This window comes from Schistocerca gregaria, chromosome 7 (assembly GCF_023897955.1).
Source record: "Schistocerca gregaria isolate iqSchGreg1 chromosome 7, iqSchGreg1.2, whole genome shotgun sequence".
Lineage (NCBI taxonomy): Eukaryota > Metazoa > Arthropoda > Insecta > Orthoptera > Acrididae > Schistocerca > Schistocerca gregaria.
In genome coordinates this window covers 428,056,358-428,078,666 of record NC_064926.1, presented here as the reverse complement: position 1 = coordinate 428,078,666, position 22,309 = coordinate 428,056,358, and positions in this window count along the sequence as shown.

The window sequence follows — 22,309 nt, the reverse complement described above, 5'->3', positions numbered from 1 at the left end:
ATTTTACCCAAGAGGACGCCATCATCATTATCCATCCAGTAGAGCTGCTTGCCCTTGGGAAAAATTACGGCTGTAGTGTTCCCTCGCTTTCATCTGTTCGCAGTACCAGCACAGCAAGGCCATTTTGGTTAATGTTGCAAGGCCAGGTCAGTCAATCATCCAGACTGTTGCCCCTGCAACTACTGAAAAGGCTGCTGCCCCTCTTCAGGAACCACACGTTTGTCTGGCCTCTCAACAGATACCCCTCCGTTGTGGTTGCACCTACGGTACGGACATCTGTATCGCTGAGGCACGCAAGCCATACCACACACCTCCTAGTAATTCAAGTAAGTTACCGTACAGTTTCAGTCCACATTTTTGTGCCTTTTACGAGACACTCGACACCAAATGTTCAGTACATGCAGTTCATGTCGAAATTTTTGCTGTGATAGCACCAATTCCTGTCGGTTTTGAAACCGATTGTTGTTAGAGTCGTTTCATATTAGTTAACTTGTATTTCCTGCTGTTCGCACTCAATAATTAGAGATTTACCTCTGTACCTCTTGTTTGTTACCATTGTGTGGTCCAGAATGATGTTTAAGTATCAATATTTCCAGTAACCATCCAGTCTTATGCATATTACCTACATTTTGTGCTCCCAAATTTCCATTCTTTCCTTACCCTCTGAATGAATGAATGAGTGAGTCAGTGAATGAGCGAGTGTGCATGTTGAATCTCTCTTTTCTATTGTCGTAGTATTGCAACTATCTGTCTGCTGTAGTGTGCAATGCTGTAGCCAACCTAGCTTTTCTCAGTCAAGTCGAAGAAATTTTCACCCCTTCGTTAATCATCTGGCAATACTTACGTTGGTGGCGGAAAGGAGCCTTCTGGTCTCTTCCGGGTAACTGGGTGATGTTCGTTTTAGGGAAAGTGTGCGCACGCCACTCGGGAATAAATCACTGATGAGCGAAGATTGTAGACTAAAGAGCGACTTTGCGCTGGTCAGAGTGTTAACGTGTTAACGTCTGAAGGTGTGTAGCTATAATAACTGAAGTACGCACTTGATTTGCTAGTTCTGTTTCAAGTTCTGTATTTGAATTCTTGTATTTTAGAGTCTAGACGCGAGTACATTTTCTATGTTAAGTTTTTCCGGTCCTTGCTTTGCATGACCAGAACACGTGGTGCAGGAAATTCGTTTCTCCTGCACAAGTTCAAAATTCAGTTGTCTGACTTTTAAGTAAAATGTATATGTCAACTTTTTATATGTATCTGTTTTATTTCTTCTGATTTTCATTTCGTTTCAATTTTATGACTGGGTACCTTTGTTCTTATTACATGGTGGTTATTCACTATGTGTTATTTCAGTACCATCTTCTATAAGCTTTATTATTAAGTCGGCGTGATATTTTTTGCTCTCTGGGTCTACATAGTTTTGCTTTGTGGTTGAATATTCACGGCATTTGCGGTAGTTTCACTCAGGTGTACCTTAGTTTCGTGTAGATGCTGACGCAGATAAATTTCTTTGCCGGAAAGCATTCCACAGTATTCATATTCATAATAATTCAGTCGTAGTGACAGAGATGAACCTCTGAGACTTTGGCTTATTGTCATGGGCAAAATTCTTTTTACCTATATTCTTGAATGAGTGAATTATGTTTGTTTGTGTGAACTTTCCCGTACTCGCCTAGGAGTTCCTTTTTATTTACCACCGCAATATTCCTCAGTACTCTGTATTATAATAATAGGCCTATAAGTGAGTTACACAACTGAATAACATGCAATGTCAAATCGTAGTTAAAAATTATTTGTGAATGCTTAATTTTTTTTTCCAACAAACCGTGTTAAACAAACGTCTCCTCTTTTGTAGGATTATGTTAATACATCCAACTTGGCGTTTCTGAAGCGCAAAAACAGACCTTATATTTCTAGATTTCTGTCTAATTGTGTTACTTTCTTTTGTTGACGCTTAAGCTCCTGCTTGCTCTGAATTATTTGCTTTATTACGTGTACTTAAATTGTTTCCAAGTGATCATTCCATTTATTCATTTGTATTTTTTTTATTAACACGTTAGTAATTCTTAGCAATTCAGTGATAAAACCACTTCTTATATTCGAGGTTCCTAATTTTAATTAAATTGGTTGCCGCAGAAAAATATTGTGGCTCACGGAACTTACAGTAGATAGCAGAGATTCACATTGGCAAATCACTTTCCAGTTAACCATTCACCAGTTAGTAACCATTTACACTGTCCTTGTGCTGTCTTACATGGCTACGAGTAGCACCAACGATTAAAGATATCTTGGAGAGTTTAGTTTAATATACGAATAATTTAAGCAACTTAATTCAAGGTGCGGTCATAGGCAAGCCCGAACACTGCAAATCCTTTCTGTCGCTCTGTCCTGATTTCACATATCTGGCATGCACATCCACACAAACCACTTTGTAGGTCTGACTTACTAATAAACGTATGCATCACCTACAAAACTCCAAAGCGCCCCTTTAACAGGTAGTACTAATATTCCGTACAGCGAACGTATTTAATGCATAGCAGGCACTGATCGCGAAATGAGTCTCCGGGTTCAATTACTATTAATTACAAACAACAGGAAAATTACACTGGTCAACATATTCTTTCAACTCTAAGTCACTTGGCATTACTTACTGATTCTTAATATTTTTAATCTGCTTGTTTCAAACCTAAAATCAGTTTTGTTCTCCATGGTCTGGTTTTCATGCAATTTGAATATTTCCATTCCAGTCGACTGCTGTTATAATCATTACTGGCATATTTATGTCGCCAACAGCATTGTGATACTGTATCTTTATTACTTTCAGATCCGATGTAATTGCGCCATGGTTACGAAGAGACGTCAACGTAACCAATCATCGAGACAGTTGCTGTAACATTTGTGGCTACTATACCCTTGAAGAATGAGATTTTCACTCTACAGCGGAGTGTGCGCTGATATGAAACTTCCTGGCAGATTAAAACTGTGTGCCCGACCGAGATTCGAATTCGGGACCTTTGCCTTTCGCGGGCAAGTGCTCTACCATCTGAGCTAGCGAAGCACGACTCACACCCGTTACTCACAGCTTTACTTCTGACAGTACCTCGTTTCCTACCTTCCAAACTTTACAGAAGGTCTCCTGCGAACATTGCAGAACTAGCACTCCTGAAAGAAAGGATATTGCGGAGACATGGCTTAGCCACAGCCTGGGGGATGTTTCCAGAATGAGATTTTCACTCTGCAGCGGAGTGTGCGCTGATATTATACCCTTATTCGTCAGACGCAATATAATATCCCTCGTGAGGCAGGATCGTAAAGGATAATTCCTAATTACTCTAGGCTATAAAGACAAAACATGGGCCACTCATACAGTATGTCACAACTGTGAGGAAATGCTGCGTGACTGTACGAAAGGAAAGCGTAAGGCTTTACTTTTCGGAATCTCCATGTCCTGGCGAGAACCAGTGGATCACACAAGTGACTGTTACTTTTTAACTTTAATGCAAAGGAAACTGGTAGGAAAAACAGAGATAAAATAGCATGTCCTAATAGCCCCTCAGCAATCAGACTTACTATGTATGCGCTCTGAAGAGCTACTGCATAGAGTTTTTAAGGTAGTTCTTCCATCCGCAGATGCGAGTAGCTACCAAAACCCGGATCAGGTGAACAAAGTGAATTCCTCCAATACCACACTTTCTCATCCTATCGTCAGTTTTATCAGTCTGAGCTTAATGACCTTGTGCTTAATTTGGGTTTCCGCAAACCTGCAGCTGAAGCGTTAGGCTCTAAATTAAAAGAAAAATGTATGCTGAGTGATAGTGTAAAAGTGTCACATTACCTAAAGCGAGCTGATGTCTTTCATATTTTACAGAGTCAAATTAGTTTGTTTACTCTCATAATGTCTTTGATCTTGTCCAGGAATTACTAATTACATTGTACATCCGGGTGACTGGCGCTTCGTTTGTAGACAGTTCAAATAGCAATGTGCGAGCTAACATCCCAAAGATGTTCGGGCTCATACGTGGTTCCTCTTTGTCGAAATGTCTTCGCTCAAATTCATCTACGGGTTGAACAGCATGTGTCGCATTACATGCCATAAGTTAAACACTTGTGACCCTTTGGTTAAATTATGTGGCTAATGGCAAGTTTGCGAAATACAAAGTTAGCATAACATATAACAACAGTAGTAATAATATCGAGAACTAAATTAATGACCCATAAGCGATGTAGGCAAGACAGTTGCGATTTGGTTAGAATAATGTTTATGCAGAAAGCAAATCAGAAGCGAAAGTGGTCGCATTTAGCGTTACTATTGCACTCGAGCGCATATCCGTTTGACACAGTTCGATCATTCACAATTTCATCGCGAAATACAAGTCATCTACGCGAAAAGTTAGAGTTAACATTGTAATATTATTGGATTTCAGGTACTTTGCAAATGAGATATTTCTCATAAAAGAAAGGAACAGTAATCGGGCTGTAGTTCGTAAAGATATTAAGCATCTCAGTGCGTGTGTAAAGAAACAAAATACTTTATAATGTGCGCCTACACCAAGACGCGCGTCCAGCGTTAAAATATGTCATATAAAAACTATGACCCGCTGGGCTCAGATATTTAAATTATTGCCACAGCGCTCGATAGCAATAAGCTGCGAAACATTTGAAAGAACAATCCATCATTTGTTAATAAATGTTCTAGAAACTTCATTACCTTTTTACGCTTGCCGCTCAGAGCCTTGTTAAGACGTCTTGTGTAGCACTGCTACATGTAATATTTTATTTATTGTCAAAAACCATGTAAATCACCAAGCAAAACGCTTCGGTAAACCGTGTGACGCTAAAAAGTACTTATACGTGCACCAGAACATTAACTTTTAAGAAATTTTGGCCAGACATAAGCAGCGATTGTTGAACTGCTCCACGTATGAGAGAAACATAAAAATGTAAGTTTTGTATTAATTGTATATTTGTTAATGTCTATTAGTTTAACGCCTTTGTTCTTTGAGAATGTATTGATGCTTCACTTTACCGAAAATCTCTACTTATTCTTTTCTTTAAACTCACCTTCATTTTCCAATGTATGTAAGCTTTGTTACAGGTTCGCTCTTCATTCGCGCTATCTCTATTGTGTGGGAGGACGTTAATGTGTTCGATAGCCAGTCTGATAACTTTTTACAAAATTTCACTTTTTTGCATTCATTTCCATTTTTCTTATTATTCAAGTAGGTGCCTTGGGTATTTTCATCGAAGATTCTGATTGCGTGAAGGCAATCCGGGTTAAAGGTCAGTCACGAAACTACCTTCGCGAAATCAAACCATACGTCTCCTGAACACAATCGAGAACCGACACATCAGTGATCACACATTAATTTTTCTCTCTTTCCAAGTGGCATCAAAACCGGCAAAACAGAACTGCCGTGAGTACGTAATCTAGTGTTATAGGTTTCATTCTTTATCTTGTCGGCAAAAATTGCAAGACATTATCATCGTTACTGTTATATTTGATTAAATGTGTGTGAATAGCAAAATCTATAACACTAGAACATCAGACTCGTGGCTGCTTGCCGCTCAGAGATACCACACAACGCGAAATTTTCTAAGTCATTTCACTTCCTAGCTGCCTAAAGGCAAACCGTCCGCTTTAGAGTCTCAATCCCCAAGTGTTCACTTTGGTTTCTCCAGCGGAACTGTACTGTTTGGTATCTAGACCAGAACTGTCGCTCCCGTCCGTCTGTCCCTCTCCCGCGCGCCCAACATCGTCACCCAACTGACTAGGGCAGTTCCCTTCCCTGAAGCCGTCCATCGACTGGCTACAGGTTATTCCACATTATTTTTAAATTTTAACATATTTAAATAATCAAAGATTGACCACATTCCCGTTCTAGATAAAGTAACGATAATATCCATAGTTAAATTCTTTTACATAAATCCAATAAAATTTCCTTCTTAGCTTTGAATGCCACGGCCAGAAGCGTTGCACAAACGTGCTTTCTGATAAATAAACAAAGAACAAAAGTAATTTATATGCATTAAACTTTACAGCAAATATTGTGTTATCTAAGGACTCAATAAGGTGTCATGTTGTCATCGTACAATGTGTTTCGTGTGGAGGAAATGATGATCTGATGCTTAGCTGTAAATACTGATAATTTAAATTTACTATATCTTTTAAACAAATAAAGTTACAGAGTTGATATTTACATCATTTAAATGATGTGCTTCTATAGGAAATATCGATCGTTGAGATCGACCAATGCGTTCAGATTTGACCATTCAGGTCTTTGTTGCAAAACTTGTTAATTTCACGTTAACAGTAAATCCTAAACGATTATAGATATGATCAATATTCAAGTTTTATTGGATGGCAGATTAAAATTACTGTGGCTTAATTCCCTGCATTACTACAGAATTAAATAGTTTTCATAAATGTTTCCCTTTATGGCCGATCTTAGGACCACCATATGTAACACTGCTGTGTCTCCTTGGCCACAAACGGCTTCTACTGGGGTTCCCTATGACGTAGGTTCTCGTCTGTCTCATTCGCACACTACAGCACTTAGGCCTCAATAGACAACAGACGCCTCTGAGTTTGCCCATCTCGTGGTGAATCTGCGCCCTTTGTAGCACACGGTCCTGGACGACAGGATACGTTTCACAGTTCCTGTATGCTGAATCTTTCAGCCATATGTTTAAATGAGAGTGTAATGCTCGTTAACTCACAAATGTTCTTGCATAACGCAAATGTCTATGCACCTGTTCCAATTGGTCGTTCCATGTATTTACAAGAGGAGAATAATGACAGGATGACTGATTAATCAACAAAAATACCAGGAACACAACTGGTCAATGTGAGTGGACCTCAATATGGTTAATTTGATGCTAGGCCAACAGAGAGGATTTGCAAATCATCGCTGCTTTCTTCGCATGTCGGACAGCCGAGCACGAGATATGCTCTGGAAAAAGGAGTGGTTCATACGGGATACTCTGCATGCTATACAAATTGATCCGCCTCCATGGTCTATGGGGCCACAGTCGTCAGTGTAGATGGGCATTTACGTTCGACTTCCAGCGGGAGTCCAAAATTAGCAAGTACGGAGGACATGTACAGGAACCGCGGATAGGTGGTAGTGTTGGATGGCAAAGTGGGTCGACCGTGGAGGGTGCCGAGATGCTCCACGTATTTGGGATGTATACTGTGTCCGGGCGACGCAGTAGTTAACGAAACTACCTAATAAACGCCGGCACGGCAGCTCAGTGTATTCGGTTAGAGAGTTGGGTGCTCTCTCTAACAAAAACACGAAGTGCAGTATTAAACAATGAAGTTTAAGGGGTGTCATAGAACGGCCACCCTGAACAAATACCGAGAAAAAAATAACGAACAATACGAAGAAGGAGAAAAAAAAGTAAGTTTGAGATCCCGGCTTCGAGTCCTGGTCCGGCACACATTTTCACTCCCCGTTGCTGACCCTACGTAAAGTCCCGGTGAAATTTTTATGGTAAGTTCCTTGGCCTTCCTTTCCTTTCTCCCCCCTCCCCTCCACATCGTTAATTTACATAATTCTTCATGTTGTCAATGGGGCAATTGCCAGTCGAAAATATAGCATACAGTCACTGCTCTTCCTGTTTTATCCCTCCAGAAGGTCAAACCAAGGGTATTGAAGAAACGGCGCATTTGGACACTTGTACACGAGGAAGAATGTATTACGAAGATGAAATCAAGGAAACCGCTGCATGGATGTCATTCTAGGCGGTAACGGAAGACTTCGTGAAAAAAAAGCTGTGTACAATGAAAGCCTTGTACTCCATATTTTCTCTGCATTTCATACATGTGTGTTAAATTCCATTTGCTATGTGTTAATTTTTATAAATTCTTTGACAGGAGCAAGGCGAACACTTCCACCAGAGCTGCTATGGCGTGGGAGATGGGACAAATTATACGAGATATCTCCGAAGTAGTCCACAAACGGAATAGTCTGAAACCAAAATACTGCCCCAATAGAATGAGTTGGATACAATTTATTTGTATCTAATTGTAAACTTCCAATTTGTACCACTGAATTTGTTTGGACTGCGTTTATATTTAATTTTCACTACATCTAATATAATTTGTATTGCTTAGCTAAGTAAAAGAGGCTTAAATGAAATATTTACCCAACTGCAATATTAAAATATGAACTGATATTTGGCGATTGCAAAAAAACTGGAGCTTTCGGAAAAAACGACCTCAGACATGAGATCTGCACCCTTATGTTGAGTAAAAACAACTACAATGGCAATGCAACAAAAATGTTGTTGACCACTGTCACTGGCGGAAATTATAGTCGTTTGTGCGCCACTGCTCAGCAGTATATTACTATTCTGACATGTAGGTAGTAGTAAAAACTCTCTAGATTTCTATGTTGAGGCAGTTTAATGAAACATTAACAAAGAAGTTTGGCATACTGTGCTTAAAGCTGCATTAGGTAAAATCGACTGAATAGTTTCATTTCATATCTTAAATCTTTACATACATACGTTGGTATTTAGATGTCTTTTTCTGACAACGTATCTCCACGGTGCGAGAAACGGCATTTTACCCTAAACAATACAAAGTTGAGATTCTCCAGATGAGCACTATAAAAATTCCAATAAATTTCAATTACACGATAAGTTTGAACCATGGGGTAATGGTGTTTTATTGACAGAACACTTATAAAATGCCAGAAATCTACGAAATAGACCACCAACGTTATGCCAGTCCATCTTCTTCTGAAGTACTTCTACGCATTATGGGAGCCTTGCCAGGTGGGATAGATAGAAGCCATAAAAGAAGTTCAAACAAGGATATCTTGGTTTTTTGTTATTGCAAAATAGAGAAGAGTGTGTCATGTATATGAAAAGCGACCTGTGAGTGACAATAGTTACAAGATAGACATTTTTCGCTGCGGTGAGATCTTTTTACGAATTTTCTGTCACCAACATTCTCCACAAAATGAGAAAATATTTTGTTCTCTCCAGTCTACATTGGAGGAACTGATCATCTTTATAAAATAAATCAGCTGTTCCTTCTTCCTATTTGCTGTTCGTCATTGTAACGATCTAGAAATAGTTTCAATGTGCTTCTATGAACCCTCTGCTAAAAATTTAAGTGTGAATTACGGAGTTGGTTCAAATGGGTCTGAGCACTATGGGACTCAACTTCCGAGGTCATTAGTCCCCTAGAACTTAGAACTAGTTAAACCTAACTAAGCTAAGGACACCACACACATCCATGCCCGAGGCAGGATTCGAACCTGCGACCGTAGGGGTCTCGCGGTTCCAGACTGCAGCGCCTAGAGCCGCACGGCCACTTCGGCCTGCTGAATTACGGAATACTTGGACACTTGTGAGGTACCCAACTCCTTCCATCCGCACTGTTCGATCGGAAACTGGTAGGTAGCCGCCTCCCCCCCCCCCCCCCCTTCACCCTTTCTCTGACAGTAGAAGTTCCTGTTGAGTTTGAAACAGATGGTCGTTCACAAGGATGACAGTCGTCCCCGGTCCGTGTCAGTTATGGCATCTGTGCGACGAATGCTGTTTTACGTGGCTCCTTGTAGAAACTAAGAACAATGTGCGTTAATACAGCAAGTAAGTCACACAGCTTCTTTCAGGGCGGCACGTGAAAACGACAGCCCTTTTCTGTCATTCTCTTACGTTATCATGTCGACACATCTTACGCCACTGTCATCACGAAACTGACTGCCACATACTTGTTACCACACTGCCGTGACTTAGGTCAGAATTGAGACTCACATGACCATCGGATACCATTTCCACATCATTTACATCACTCAAAATCGATATTGAGCTCTTTCAGTGGGATGACTAGTACACTGTCTGCTGAATTTACATTTTCACGCATCATATTTCCATGAACCATGGACCTTGCCGTTGGTGGGGAGGCTTGCGTGCCTCAGGGATACAGATGGCCGTACCGTAGTTGCAACCACAACGGAGGGTTATCTGCTGAGAGGCCAGACAAACGTGTGATTCCTGAAGAGGGGCAGAAGTCTTTTCAGTAGTTTCAGGGGCAACAGTCTGGATGATTGACTGATCTGGCCTTGTAACACAAATCAAAACGGCCTTGCTGTACTGGTACTGCGAACGGCTGAAAGCAAGGGGAAACTACAGCCGTAATTTTTCCCGAGGGCATGCAGCTTTACTGTATGGTTAAATGATGATGGAGTCCTCTTGGGTAAAATATTCCGGAGATAAAATAGTCCCCCATTCAGATCTCCGGCCGAAGAATACTCAAGAGTACGTCATTATCAGGAGAATGAAAACTGGCGTTCTACGGATCGGAGAGGGGAATGTAGGATCCCTTAATCGGGCAGGTAGGTTAGTAAATTTAAAAAGAGAAATGGATAGGTTAAAGTTAAATATAGTGGGAATAAGTGAAGTTCGGTGGTAAGAGGAACAAGACTTTTGGTCAGGTGAATGCAGGGTTATAAATACAATATCAAATAGGGGTAACGCAGGAGTAGGTTTCATTATGAATAAAAAATAGGAGTGCCGGTAAGCTACTACAGACAGCATAGTGAACGCATTATTGTGGCCAAGATAGACACGAAGCCCGCGCCTACTATAGTAGTACAAGTTTATATGCCAACAAGCTCAGCAGATCATGAAGAAAGTGATGAAATGTATAATGAGATAAAAGAAATCATTCAGGTAGTGAAAGGAGACGAAAATTTAATAGTCATGGGTGACTGGAAGAGAAGCAAACGTAGTAGGTGAATATGGATTGGGACTAAGAAATGAAAGAGGAAGCCGCGTGGTAGAGTTTTGCACAGAGCATAACTTAATCATAGCTAACACTTGGTTCAAGAATCATGAAAGAAGACTGTATACATGGAAACATCCTGGAGATACTAGAAGGTATCAGATAGATTATATAATGGTGAGACAGAGATTTAGGAACCAGGTTCTAATTGTAAGACATTTCCAGGGGCATATGTGGACTCTGACCACAATCAATTGGTCATGAACTGTAGAATAAAACTGAAGAAACTGCAAGAAAGTGGGAATTTAAGGAAATGGGACCTGGATAAACTGACTAAACGAGAGGTTGTACAGAGTTTCAGGGAGAACATAAGGGAACAGTTGACAGGAATGGGGGGAAAATACAGTAGAACAAGAATGGGTAGCTTTGAGGAATGAAATAGTGAAGGCAAGAAGGATCAAGTAGGTAAAAAGATGAGGGCTAGTAGAAATCCTTGGATAACAGAAGAGATACTGAATTTAATTCATGAAAGGAGAAAACACAAAAATGCAGTAAGTGAAAAGAATACAAACGTCTCAAAAATGAGATCGACAGGAAGTGCAAAATGGCTAAGCAGGCATGGCTATAGGACAAATGTGAGGATGTAGAGGCTTCTCTCACTAGGGGTAAGATAGATACTGCCTACAGGAAAATTAAAGAAAGCTTTGGAGAAAAGAGAACCACTTGCACGAATATCAAGAGCACAGATGAAACCTAGTTCTAAGCAAAGAAGGGAAAGCAGAAAGGTGGAAGGAGTATATAGAGGGTCTATACAAGGGCGATGTCCTTGAGGACAATATTATGGAAATGGAAGAGGATGTAGATGAAGATGAAATGGGAGATATGACACAGCGTGAACAGTTTGACAGAGCACTGAAAGACCTGAGTCGAAACAGGGCCCCCGTAGTAGACAACATTCCATTGAAACAAGTGACGGCCTTGGGAGAGCCAGTCCTGACAAAACTCTACCATCTGGTGAGCACGATGTATGAGACAGGCGAAATACCCTCTGACTTAACGAAGAATATAGTAATTCCAATCCCAAAGAAACCAGGTGTTGACAGATGTGAAAATTACCGAACTATCAGTTTAATAAGTCAAAGCTGCAAAATACTAAAGCGAATTCTTTACAGATGAATGGAAAAACTGTTTGAAGCCGATATCGGGGACGATTAGTTTGGATACCATAGAAATACTGGAACACGTGAGACAATACTAACCTTATGGCTTATTTTAGAAGAAAGATTAAGGAAAGGCAAATCTACGTTTCTAGCATTTGTAGACTTAGAAAAAGCTTTTGACAATGTTGACTGAAATACTCTCTTTCAAATTCTAAAGGAGGCAGGGGTAAAATACAGGGAGCGAAAGGCTATTTACTATTTGTACAGAAACCAGATGTCAGTTATAAGAGTCGAGGGGGCATGAAAGGGAAGCAGTGGTTGTTATTCAATCTGTATATTGAGCAAGCAGTAAAGGAAACAAAAGAAAAATTCGGAGTAGGTATTAAAATCTATCGAGAAGAAATAAAAACTTTGAGGTTCGCTGATGACATTATAATTCTATCAGAGACAGCAAAGAACTTGGAAGAGCAGTTGAATGGAATGGACAGCATCTTGAAAGGAGGATAGAAGGTGAACATCAACAAATACAAAACGAGGATAATGGAATGCAGTCGAAGTAAGTTGGGTGATGCTGAGGGAATTACATTAGGAAAAGAGACACTTAAAGTAGTAAAGGAGTTTTGCTATTTGGGGAGCAAAATAACTGATGATGGTCGAAGTAGAGAAGATATAAAATGTAGACTGTCAATGGCAAAGAAAGAGTTCCTGAAGAAGAGAAATTTGTTAACATCGAGTATAGATTTAAGTGTCAGGAAGTCGTTTCTGGAAGTATTTGTACGGAGTGTAGGCATGTATGGAAGTGAAACGTGGACGATAAGTAATTTGGACAAGAAGAGAATATAAACTTTCGAAATGTGGTGCTACAGAAGAATGTTGAAGATTAGATGGATAGATCACATAACTAATGAGGAGGTATTGAATTGAGTTGGGGAGGAGTTTGTGTCACAACTTGACTAGAAGAAGGGATCGGTTGGTAGGACATGTTCTGAGGCATGAAGAGGTCACACGTTTACCATTGGAGGATAGCGTGGAGGGTAAAAATCGTAGAGGGAGACCAAGAGATGAATACATTAAGCAGATTCAGAAGGATGTAGGTACTGGGAGATGAAGAAGCTTGCACAGGATAGGATAGCATGGAGAGCTGCATCAAACCAGTCTCAGGACTGAAGACCACAACAACAACAATATTTCAGACAGCGACTCACAGTATCTATAGAACGAAACCATGCAGAACAATGTAAGCACAGATGGGAAAATTCGTCGTACATTAGCAGGGTAGGAACTGAACCTGCACACAAAAGAGAGGATTCCAGAAAGAAGAATGCTCTCAGACCGTGTAATGATACATAGAATGAAGTTAAAGAACATCAAGTAAGTTAGTCAATAATACTGTAAGTTAATACAGAACGGACTCGAGTGGTTTGCGTATAAAAGCGCAACTCAAGTCAGCTATAGAAAATTAGGTGATTGGTAGATAACAGGTGGCCTACAAACTTACGCAACAACGTGACGGACAAGAAATAGATGCTGCAAGAATATATGTCATAGATGCAGAACTTGGATAAAACACAATGAATAACTGTTGACTGAATAAGATGTCAAAGAGAAAGAAAAATCAACTTAGGACGAAGAAAAAAATCTTGTGTCTCAGGAAGATGACATCACAGTATATGGGACACAGGAATCCCCAAACCAGACGTAAAATAGGAAATCTGCAGGGCCTGTTGGTATCAACGTATAACTTCTTAAATACGAAGGATAAATGGTATAACTCTGACTCTTACACTTCTTGAATGTATACTGAAAAACTCTACGCAAGAGTTATTAACAACAAAATGAGAAAAACAGCTGACGCTCTCCTAATGGAGGAACAAAATGCCTTCAGAAAAGAACGACCATGTGTTGACAATATCACTATTTTGAGACATTCAATTAAAAGACGACGAGGATGTAACTTAGAGACCCTCACTGCATTAATAGATTATGACAAGACTTTAGATAGAATGAACAGGAGCAAGCTTTGTGACTATGAAAAAAAGAAAAAAAGGGGGGTATTCGTGACGTTTAATACAAGTAATACAAAGTATTCGCGACGTTTAATGCAAGTAATATAAAGTTTGTGTCAACAAACAGAATTAATAGTAAGTCAGGAGAAAATGTTGTGGTTAGTTTAACAAAGATTATTGCCAATACCTATGAAGTGACAGGACATAACGAAGTAAATATACTTATTCAGCAGATGCGGAACATAGGGAATTAGATACGTTCCTAAGAGGCCTGCTCCTGATATTTCGAGAAAGATGCTTTCAGTATCCCTGAAGAACCTAAGTGCTGACGTCAGGGTGGCCACAGAGCACAACGAGATGGACACTGCGACAAAAGCTCAGAAAATTTCGGTAGCAAAAAATGAGTCTTTTGACCTAGGTTTCGGCATTGCTACGAGTACCTTCATCAGAAATAAAATTCTCAAATTGGTCTATAACATAATTACATAATTACAGGAAAAAAAGATGTTTTATGTATACATGCTAGCTAGTAGTACAAAAAAAGAAACAGTACATACATGTCACGTATTAAACTAAAAATCAAGCGACAAAGTTTTGTCATTAAATTTTTAAAATAGAATACATATATAGGCAAGCCAATATGGGCTGCTCACATGCGTTGAGCTACGGTAGCATCAGACTGAGGCGCCCGCGTCAGCAATTCCGGGCAGGTGAACATTACAATAATAGAAATTTTATCTGGCAGCAGCAGGCACGATAATAAATTGTCTGCATGCAAACTGATAAATACAGTTTAAAGGCTGAAAACGCCATTTCAGAAATACGAAGGTAGCTGAATAACTCAACGAGCAGAAACGAATGGCATAGCTCGAAATGCAGCTAATCTGAATTTTTAAAAAACAAAAAATTATGAGTCGAGTTAGATAGGAAAACTATTTTGGTAATTGCACGAGCGAACACGAAATCAAATATCAGGTAATGTCTTTGTAGCATTGAAGAAGCTTTCATTACGTAACTGCTCATTAAGAATGAGACCAACATTACGAGAATGATACTTAACAATCTAATCTACGACCTTTCTTCTCAATGTGCAAAATATTGATATCGTGAACAGCTTTGGGTGCGTGACCTGTTCCAAGTATTTTAGACTGTAGTTAAAAATCTCATTGCTAGTCATGTTAAAAGGCTATATGCTATAAAAGATGTCCTTAATGAAAGAGCATATTATCAATATTTAGAGCTCACAAAACCCTTCCACATCAATTATAATTTTTATGTTGACGATCTGGCACTCCCCTCCTTTTCACCTTTGTCAGACATCAGCAAAAACGCCCTGTAAGTGCATTAGTGCCTCCACAATCAGACTGGGGTTAGATGAGGACCCATACTCTAGGACAGAGCACATTGGACGTCAGCTGTACACCTTTTGTTTAATTTCAGCATTTTGTCAAAGCAGTCCACGATTTTACATAACGTGTGACGTGACAATGCTAGGATAGTTGTCAAGATAACGCATTACTTTCTGTTTAGCCGAAATAACACTGAAACAACAATACCAAACGTAAATAGTATGTTCTCTACAAGTTGAAGTTGGTCAATATTACGACAAATCATCGATTTCGGTTTTAATTTGGTATTGACAAATCAAGTCTATGAAGGCTTGTTAGTTTTTGTGACAAGATTGGCAAAAATTTACTCAAGGTTTCTCTACTGCACAGTGGATGCAAGCCGGTGAACCAACAAGTTTACATCTATGCTACTGGCATTTACCTTAGCTGCGGTGAACTGTCTGCTGCAGGGCTGCTCTCGCCTTCTGAAATCCTATAAAAAAGCTAATCAAAATCTTTACTAGTTTTATCAGCAGAAACTGTCCTATGTTTATCGTTAAGTGAGAAAAGAACATGGCTGTTTTGTTTCTCTGCTGTTGGAGCACAATGACTCTCCAGATAATTTCTAGCTGAATGTCAGCGAAAGTTAGTGCAGTGTTCACACAAAATTCCTCCTTTGGCATCGTACAGAGCGTGATGCACCCTGTTCTACAGTTGACGCTGGTTCAGAGGAGAGTCCACGAAGTTTTAGGTCTTGTCCCTTTCGTAGCAAACTGTGCCCCACTTGTGTCCTTTCGTGCTTCATGTCATGGCTTTTTCAGACCAATAGAAGCGTTCCTTTCGTCTTGTGGAAACTACCTCTGCCTATAGCAAACGGCATACCTTCAAACTGCGTCAAGATTTCGCTCCTTTCTACTCCTTCCGAGCTTATTACCGCCAATCAGACATTTTGTGGCCACTCCTGACGCCTAAAAGGTAGACACATACATCACGAGCCCACCACAGGAGTTTCACATGATAAATTGCTTTGCGGGTCTGTTTGTATCCATCTGGAAATTCCCCAACACAGTTTCCTAAAGAATTTCTCCATAGCAAGCAGCACTGACCCTTACCTGCTGCCTGGCGTGTTCATTGTCCCTTTTGCCACGGGTCACCAATCCTTTTTTCAAAGCGTTCCGTTGTACTTGGGCCGCGATGGTGCAACTCGTGTCTGCCCCCAAACTAAAACGTTCCCTCAGCAGATTTTCTCACCTTTTGCTCACTGACATTCAAAATATGGATTTGTTGTGTTAATTGAGTGTCATCCCTCTGCATTACATACTGTACATTTTTATAGGAAAATCTGCTCATTTTTGACGAAGTATGTCAGGTGACATACTCACCTACTTGTTACAACATATGAGAGAAATTGACATTCATTGAGTCTGACACCTTTCATATTCTCCTCCAACCTTTTGCTGGTTCAATCAACGGTTGAGAAACTGATTGAAGTCAGTGCAAAATTGTTTTCAACTGCTAACTGTAACAATTTTTATATATTTATCCTGACCAACTCTCTACTTTAATATGGCGTAATCAAACAGTTGTTTTTTCAATCTCTTTTTCCTTTTTTTCCACCGCAATTGATTCTGTGTGTACTATTGATTTGAGCACTAAAGTAACGTTTTTCCAAGAGTTTGCTTGTTTTTAATCATTTTATGATTTAATACAATTATTTGAATAATCTTATTCTTTCTGTTTTATAGTTGTCTATATTTTTATTTTAAATTTAAATAAATTAGAGATTCCCTATAAATTTTTTCCCTCATAATTTTTTTTGAGACTCATTACGGTTTGACATTGAGACTTACGTTAAAAGATGATGGACATGTATTGACGTTGAGGAAACCTACATTTAAAATTATCTCCCCTTTTTTAATACTTATGTCTGATTCTCAACCTTAGTTTAGCATGTCATTTATAATTCAAGAAAGTTTCATTAATTGCAACTTTCTTAATTTATCTTATACTTAACCAAACCCTTCTCGTAACTTTACAAGCACAATCCCTCTCACCAACAAATTTATATTCCTCGAAAAATCTTAATCTAATGCAATATAACTTTACAGAAGAATTAAATCATTCCTTGACTTTTAAAAATATATTAAATTCCTAATACTACTAATTACTTTGTAAATATTAAATTAACATCATAAAATTGCAACACCTTTTTTTCTATATAATGCATATTTTAACAAACACATTACATACTTGAATCTTAGCCCCAAAGAAAATATCAATATTTGGCTTTCTTAACTTAGATGTGTTGTAAAATATGAAATACAGGAAAATATTATTTATCCATCAAGATTAAAAAAACTTAAAAGTATTGTTAAAAAATCTGTTTCTTGCTAAAGACTCTTCAAAAATTAAATATTTTTAAACACCAACAAACTTCGTGTATTCATAAAAATTTTATTTTTTCAGTTTAATCTGTTACTAGTCTGTCACAGACAGTCCTTTCTCATATATCTTTAACGTGGTTCATTCATCATTCTCCTTTTCATACACCTCGATGTGTCTCCTATGAGCACGGAATGATGGCCAGCAGAGAGAAAGATCGCAGAACGTATGAGTGTATTGTGCATCCTTGGTAGCCGTTGTTCCATTCCGCATGTTCCCTTTTTTGGCGAAATTACATTACAGATCTATTATTATGAGCATAATCTTATAGTCTTCATCAATACTCGAGATTTTATGCCAATCCCTCGTTGGTTAATTCGTCCCCTGTTTCCTATACAGACTGTCATCTCCCATCTCTTGGTGTAACATTTGAGAGTGTTGCTATTTGCCATAAGGCATACCACACATTTCTATTGCTAGAGCAGTTAAAATTGGATTTTCTGTTGGTATGTAGATGCTATAATGGTCTTGCATGGGAAGGGATTTAGAGAGGTTTCTTGATTTCTTCTGATTCTGGCTCTTCCTTCTTCCTAATCTACTGCATTTAATCTTCTTTCCTTGCTGTATCTTGCTGTCTTCTCATTTCTGCCCTCTTTCTTCTCTGGACCGGGGATTGGGATTTAAGACCTGCTAGAAATTGTCACTGTATAATCGTCTCTTGGTATTTCCTTTCAAATCATTGTGTATCCTTTATTGTATCAGGTTGTTCATCAGGATACTTTAGACAGACTTCCATGGTTCTCTTGCTTACTCCCATGAGTGTTCAGGGAATGTTTCACAGTTGTTGGATTCCGTATGGTATGATGACAGTTTCAGCCATTCCGTATCTTGAGTTACCGAAATACGCCTCTTCCTGTTATGGTGAATTCAAACTTTCGTTTGTCCTTTATGTAACATGTCCACCTTCGTTCCAGTTCGGTGGACAGCCATCATATCTCCTTATGCTACTCTAAACAGTCTGCAATAGAAGTGCTAAGTACCTAGCACTTTCGCAAAACTGTTGTTCTGAAGATCGCATGTGACTTTCACATGAATAGATATCGCGACATGGTTCATGTTGACAGTATCCAAGATTCGTCGTAGATCCCCTTACTTTTGCCCAGAGATGTTATCCTCTTGGAATGTTGCTTCCACCAAGGCATTTCCTTTCGTCATCTCAAAAGCTGACGTACCAGGCACCAACACTCATTGTTCCTTCTTCTCAAGCCTAACCGCTTTACTCAGTTCTGCTGTCGATCTGACTGGAATGATGATGCATCTTGCTTGTTGGTGTCATACATAATTCAACAGTGTGCACACTTTGTCCGTCTTACATCCCCAAATTTCTCTAATTCACATGGTATTACTACCTATCTTATCACAGCTCTTTCTCCCTTAAGATACATTACAAGCTTTACGAACACTGAACTACTGAAAGACTTTACGAAATTCCATATTTAAAATATACATAAGATTGTACTTATTATACTCTTTATGACTTTACATCTTTCATCCCCATTCTATATGTACAAAACTTTTTCTATTAATACAAAGGTTATGGTTTCATTTTCATCACCATGGATAGTAATGATGGTGAAGATCGTTATTTTATTTGTAGGCCTGTTTTTTTTCTAACTACATGGGCATCATATTATAAAAATTCCGCATCTTGACTCCGACTCCAGCGTCCTTTTCTCTGCAATCTGATCTTTTTGGCATAAGCTGTAACAGAACTTCAAAATACAATATACGTCCACTTTTTTCAAAACTTTCTTTACTGTCCTATTGCATTGTAAACTTTTATATTACTTTCTCCCCCTATCATACTCTTCCTTATTGATATCATCCCTGTATTAAACTCACATACCTGTTTACATACTTTCAAAAACATGTTTCTCGCTTTCCTTAATAATGCAATTCTCTCTCTTAACTCTTATCTCCTAACACTCTTTTATATTTGTTTCCCTCACATCTCCTTTTTATAGCAACTTATGGTACCTTCCACAAATCTTAAATCCTTCTCATTTTCCCCCAAACTATATCCTCAACTCAATGTTCATTGTTGTGATGGAACAAACTACAAATGAATATTTCCTTCTTACCTAATTCTTTACTTCCTTCCTAATTCTTGGCTTCCTTTCATCCACAGAAAATAACTTCTTTCTCCTTCACACTACATTTTAAGAGAGAATCTACTACTATTTCGACAAACTGTCCACATGCCAACATCTCTCTTTCTCCTTGCTTTCTAGTCCTTCCCTATAACACATTTAGTTTGCAGAAGAGTTACTTTAGTTCTTACTTTATTGTTCTTCCTTCCCAACTATCCTTTTGATCTACTGAGAAAGCTGACTTACTTATTTTAATGAGACAAGTACAAATTAGAAAATTTATTTCTATGCATTTTCTTGGTTTCCCTACTCTTTTACTACTAAATTTTTCTCTTATTGGAATCTGGATATTTGATACAAATAATTTTTGTTGTGGAGTTAATATTTGCGGTTCTACCCTTTACACAATTCCAAGTGACTCGCATGATGCAAGCCCAATGATTTTCCTGTTTTTGGGTTAACTAATTCGACTGCAATATCATGGACCACTTTACTTACTTACATAGGCCATCATATAAAAAAAACTTACTGCTTTGTTGTTTTTTTTCTTGTTAGAGAGATGCTGGGTTTTCACATGTGCTTTTTGATCTAGTGAAAATACTCGTGAGGTAGCCGCCTTGTCCGCTCGCTTCTTTCTATTTAACGCTGCAGCCTTCAAATTGCTCAGTGCCAATTTTTCTGGATGTTGTTGTTGTACTCTGGGTACTGGTGGGAATTTAATTGTTTTCCAGATAAGTCCCTGTCCTATATATATTACCTGACTTGGCTATCAATACTGGTGTTGCAAATAGTGCATTATCATATGGGCATACCATTTCTCTCTTGGTTTCGTAAAAATGAACTACATCCTCCACAGTTTGCTCATCATCAGTTTTTGTACAGCTGCCTACAGTAACTGTTAGCAACTCTTGTTCCACTACATCGGCGATTCCCAGTCAATTGTCTCCCAGCATGCTGGTATTTGTATCTGATCACCCCCTAAACCTACTTCGGAATCTTGTTGATCAAAGCTTAGTCTGTTTACATATTTCATTATAAAGTCAACTTCATTTGGTGATTGAATCTCTTGTGACTGGTCCTCGTACTGTTCATCTCGTCAATTCTGTTTTTTACCAGGGTTTGGTGGCCTCAACTCGACTTCCTGTACCAGCTCATCACGTGCGTGTTGTCCTGCTCAAGCCTGATTCTCCCAATCTTTCTGCGTTCTCGGCATTCTAGTTCCACCCGAATAATTCGAGTTTTGTGGTGGAAAACCTCTAAACCTTCCTGTTTCGTTTGCTCGGTGATCATACCGCGTATTATGGTCACCACCATAATTTCTAGAACCAAAGCCATTATTGCAATTCCCGAATTTTCAAATGACTCCTTCACTAACAATTCAAACTTTATGCATTTTGGGTTTCCGCTAACCAGTATCGTTCCAAGAATGCAGTTTGCAGCGATTCTTTGCATTGTTTCCGCTATTGCGCCTTCCATATGACCCCAAAAGAAATAAAGTCTATAGCTAAGTTCTGGGAAAGCGATCTGGAATTGATGTATAAGCGTGCGGGAGTGTAAGCCGTTCCCGTTTTCTTTGGTGTTGGAATTTTCTGACTGTCAAAAAATGATCATTGTTAATTTTTTCTATTGCACCATATGGCGTTTGTGTTTTCGCAGCATTTTCCGTTCCCTTCAGTTGCGTCATGTTTTCCTTTATTCGTACTACCCCATTTTGATCCTGAGATAAGCTATTGGAGCCCCACCTAGCATCGCATCTACGCAATGGCGTGCAATTATCTTTACCGTACCGTTGATCGTGTATCAGACTGGAAGATACGTATAAATTTCCCGTTACTGGCTCAGTGTTTTGTCTTTATACTTGCTTCATATTGACCTGCAGTATATGGCCAATTGTACTGTAACTCGTAAATTGAGAATTTGGTATGTGTGGCGCAGTAAGCTGCTCTGTTATCGCGTCATTCGAGTACGTTCGTAGGGTCGGCTGCCGCTCTGTTGGTATGCGTACAGTTACCGTTTCTCGCACCATTGTTTGCTGTGAACGCACATTACTTGCTTCGCTCACCTGTCTCAACTGCACTTTTACCACTTAGTATTGGGAAATACTGATGCAACATCCTGTGGACATACAAGTGGAATCTCATGACTTTTTTTTGTTGTTCCGCAACTGACCCGGAGATTGCGTAAAGGACTTGGTTACCTCTAGATTTTTTTCCAGCACTATGTCAGAAAATACTACCGATTCCGTGGACTCACTACTGCTCACTGTACGGTTCTCGATACAATGCTTCAGTTCTGTACGAAGCTGTACATATTGCTACTTATTTTTCGAGACGATGTTTACAATGCGTGTATGGAATCTTTTTAACATGGCTCGCATAACACGTTTTCTGACATTGAGTTCTTCCACGATTTCTTGCGCCTTACCAGACGCCTTAGTGTGCTAAATTGTCAACTCTTTGGTTAATACTAGATACTATATCCTGCACCTGGCCAATGTCAGTACGCATCTGTTTCTGATCGGCCATCAGCGATTGAATTAGTTCGTGCGATTCTC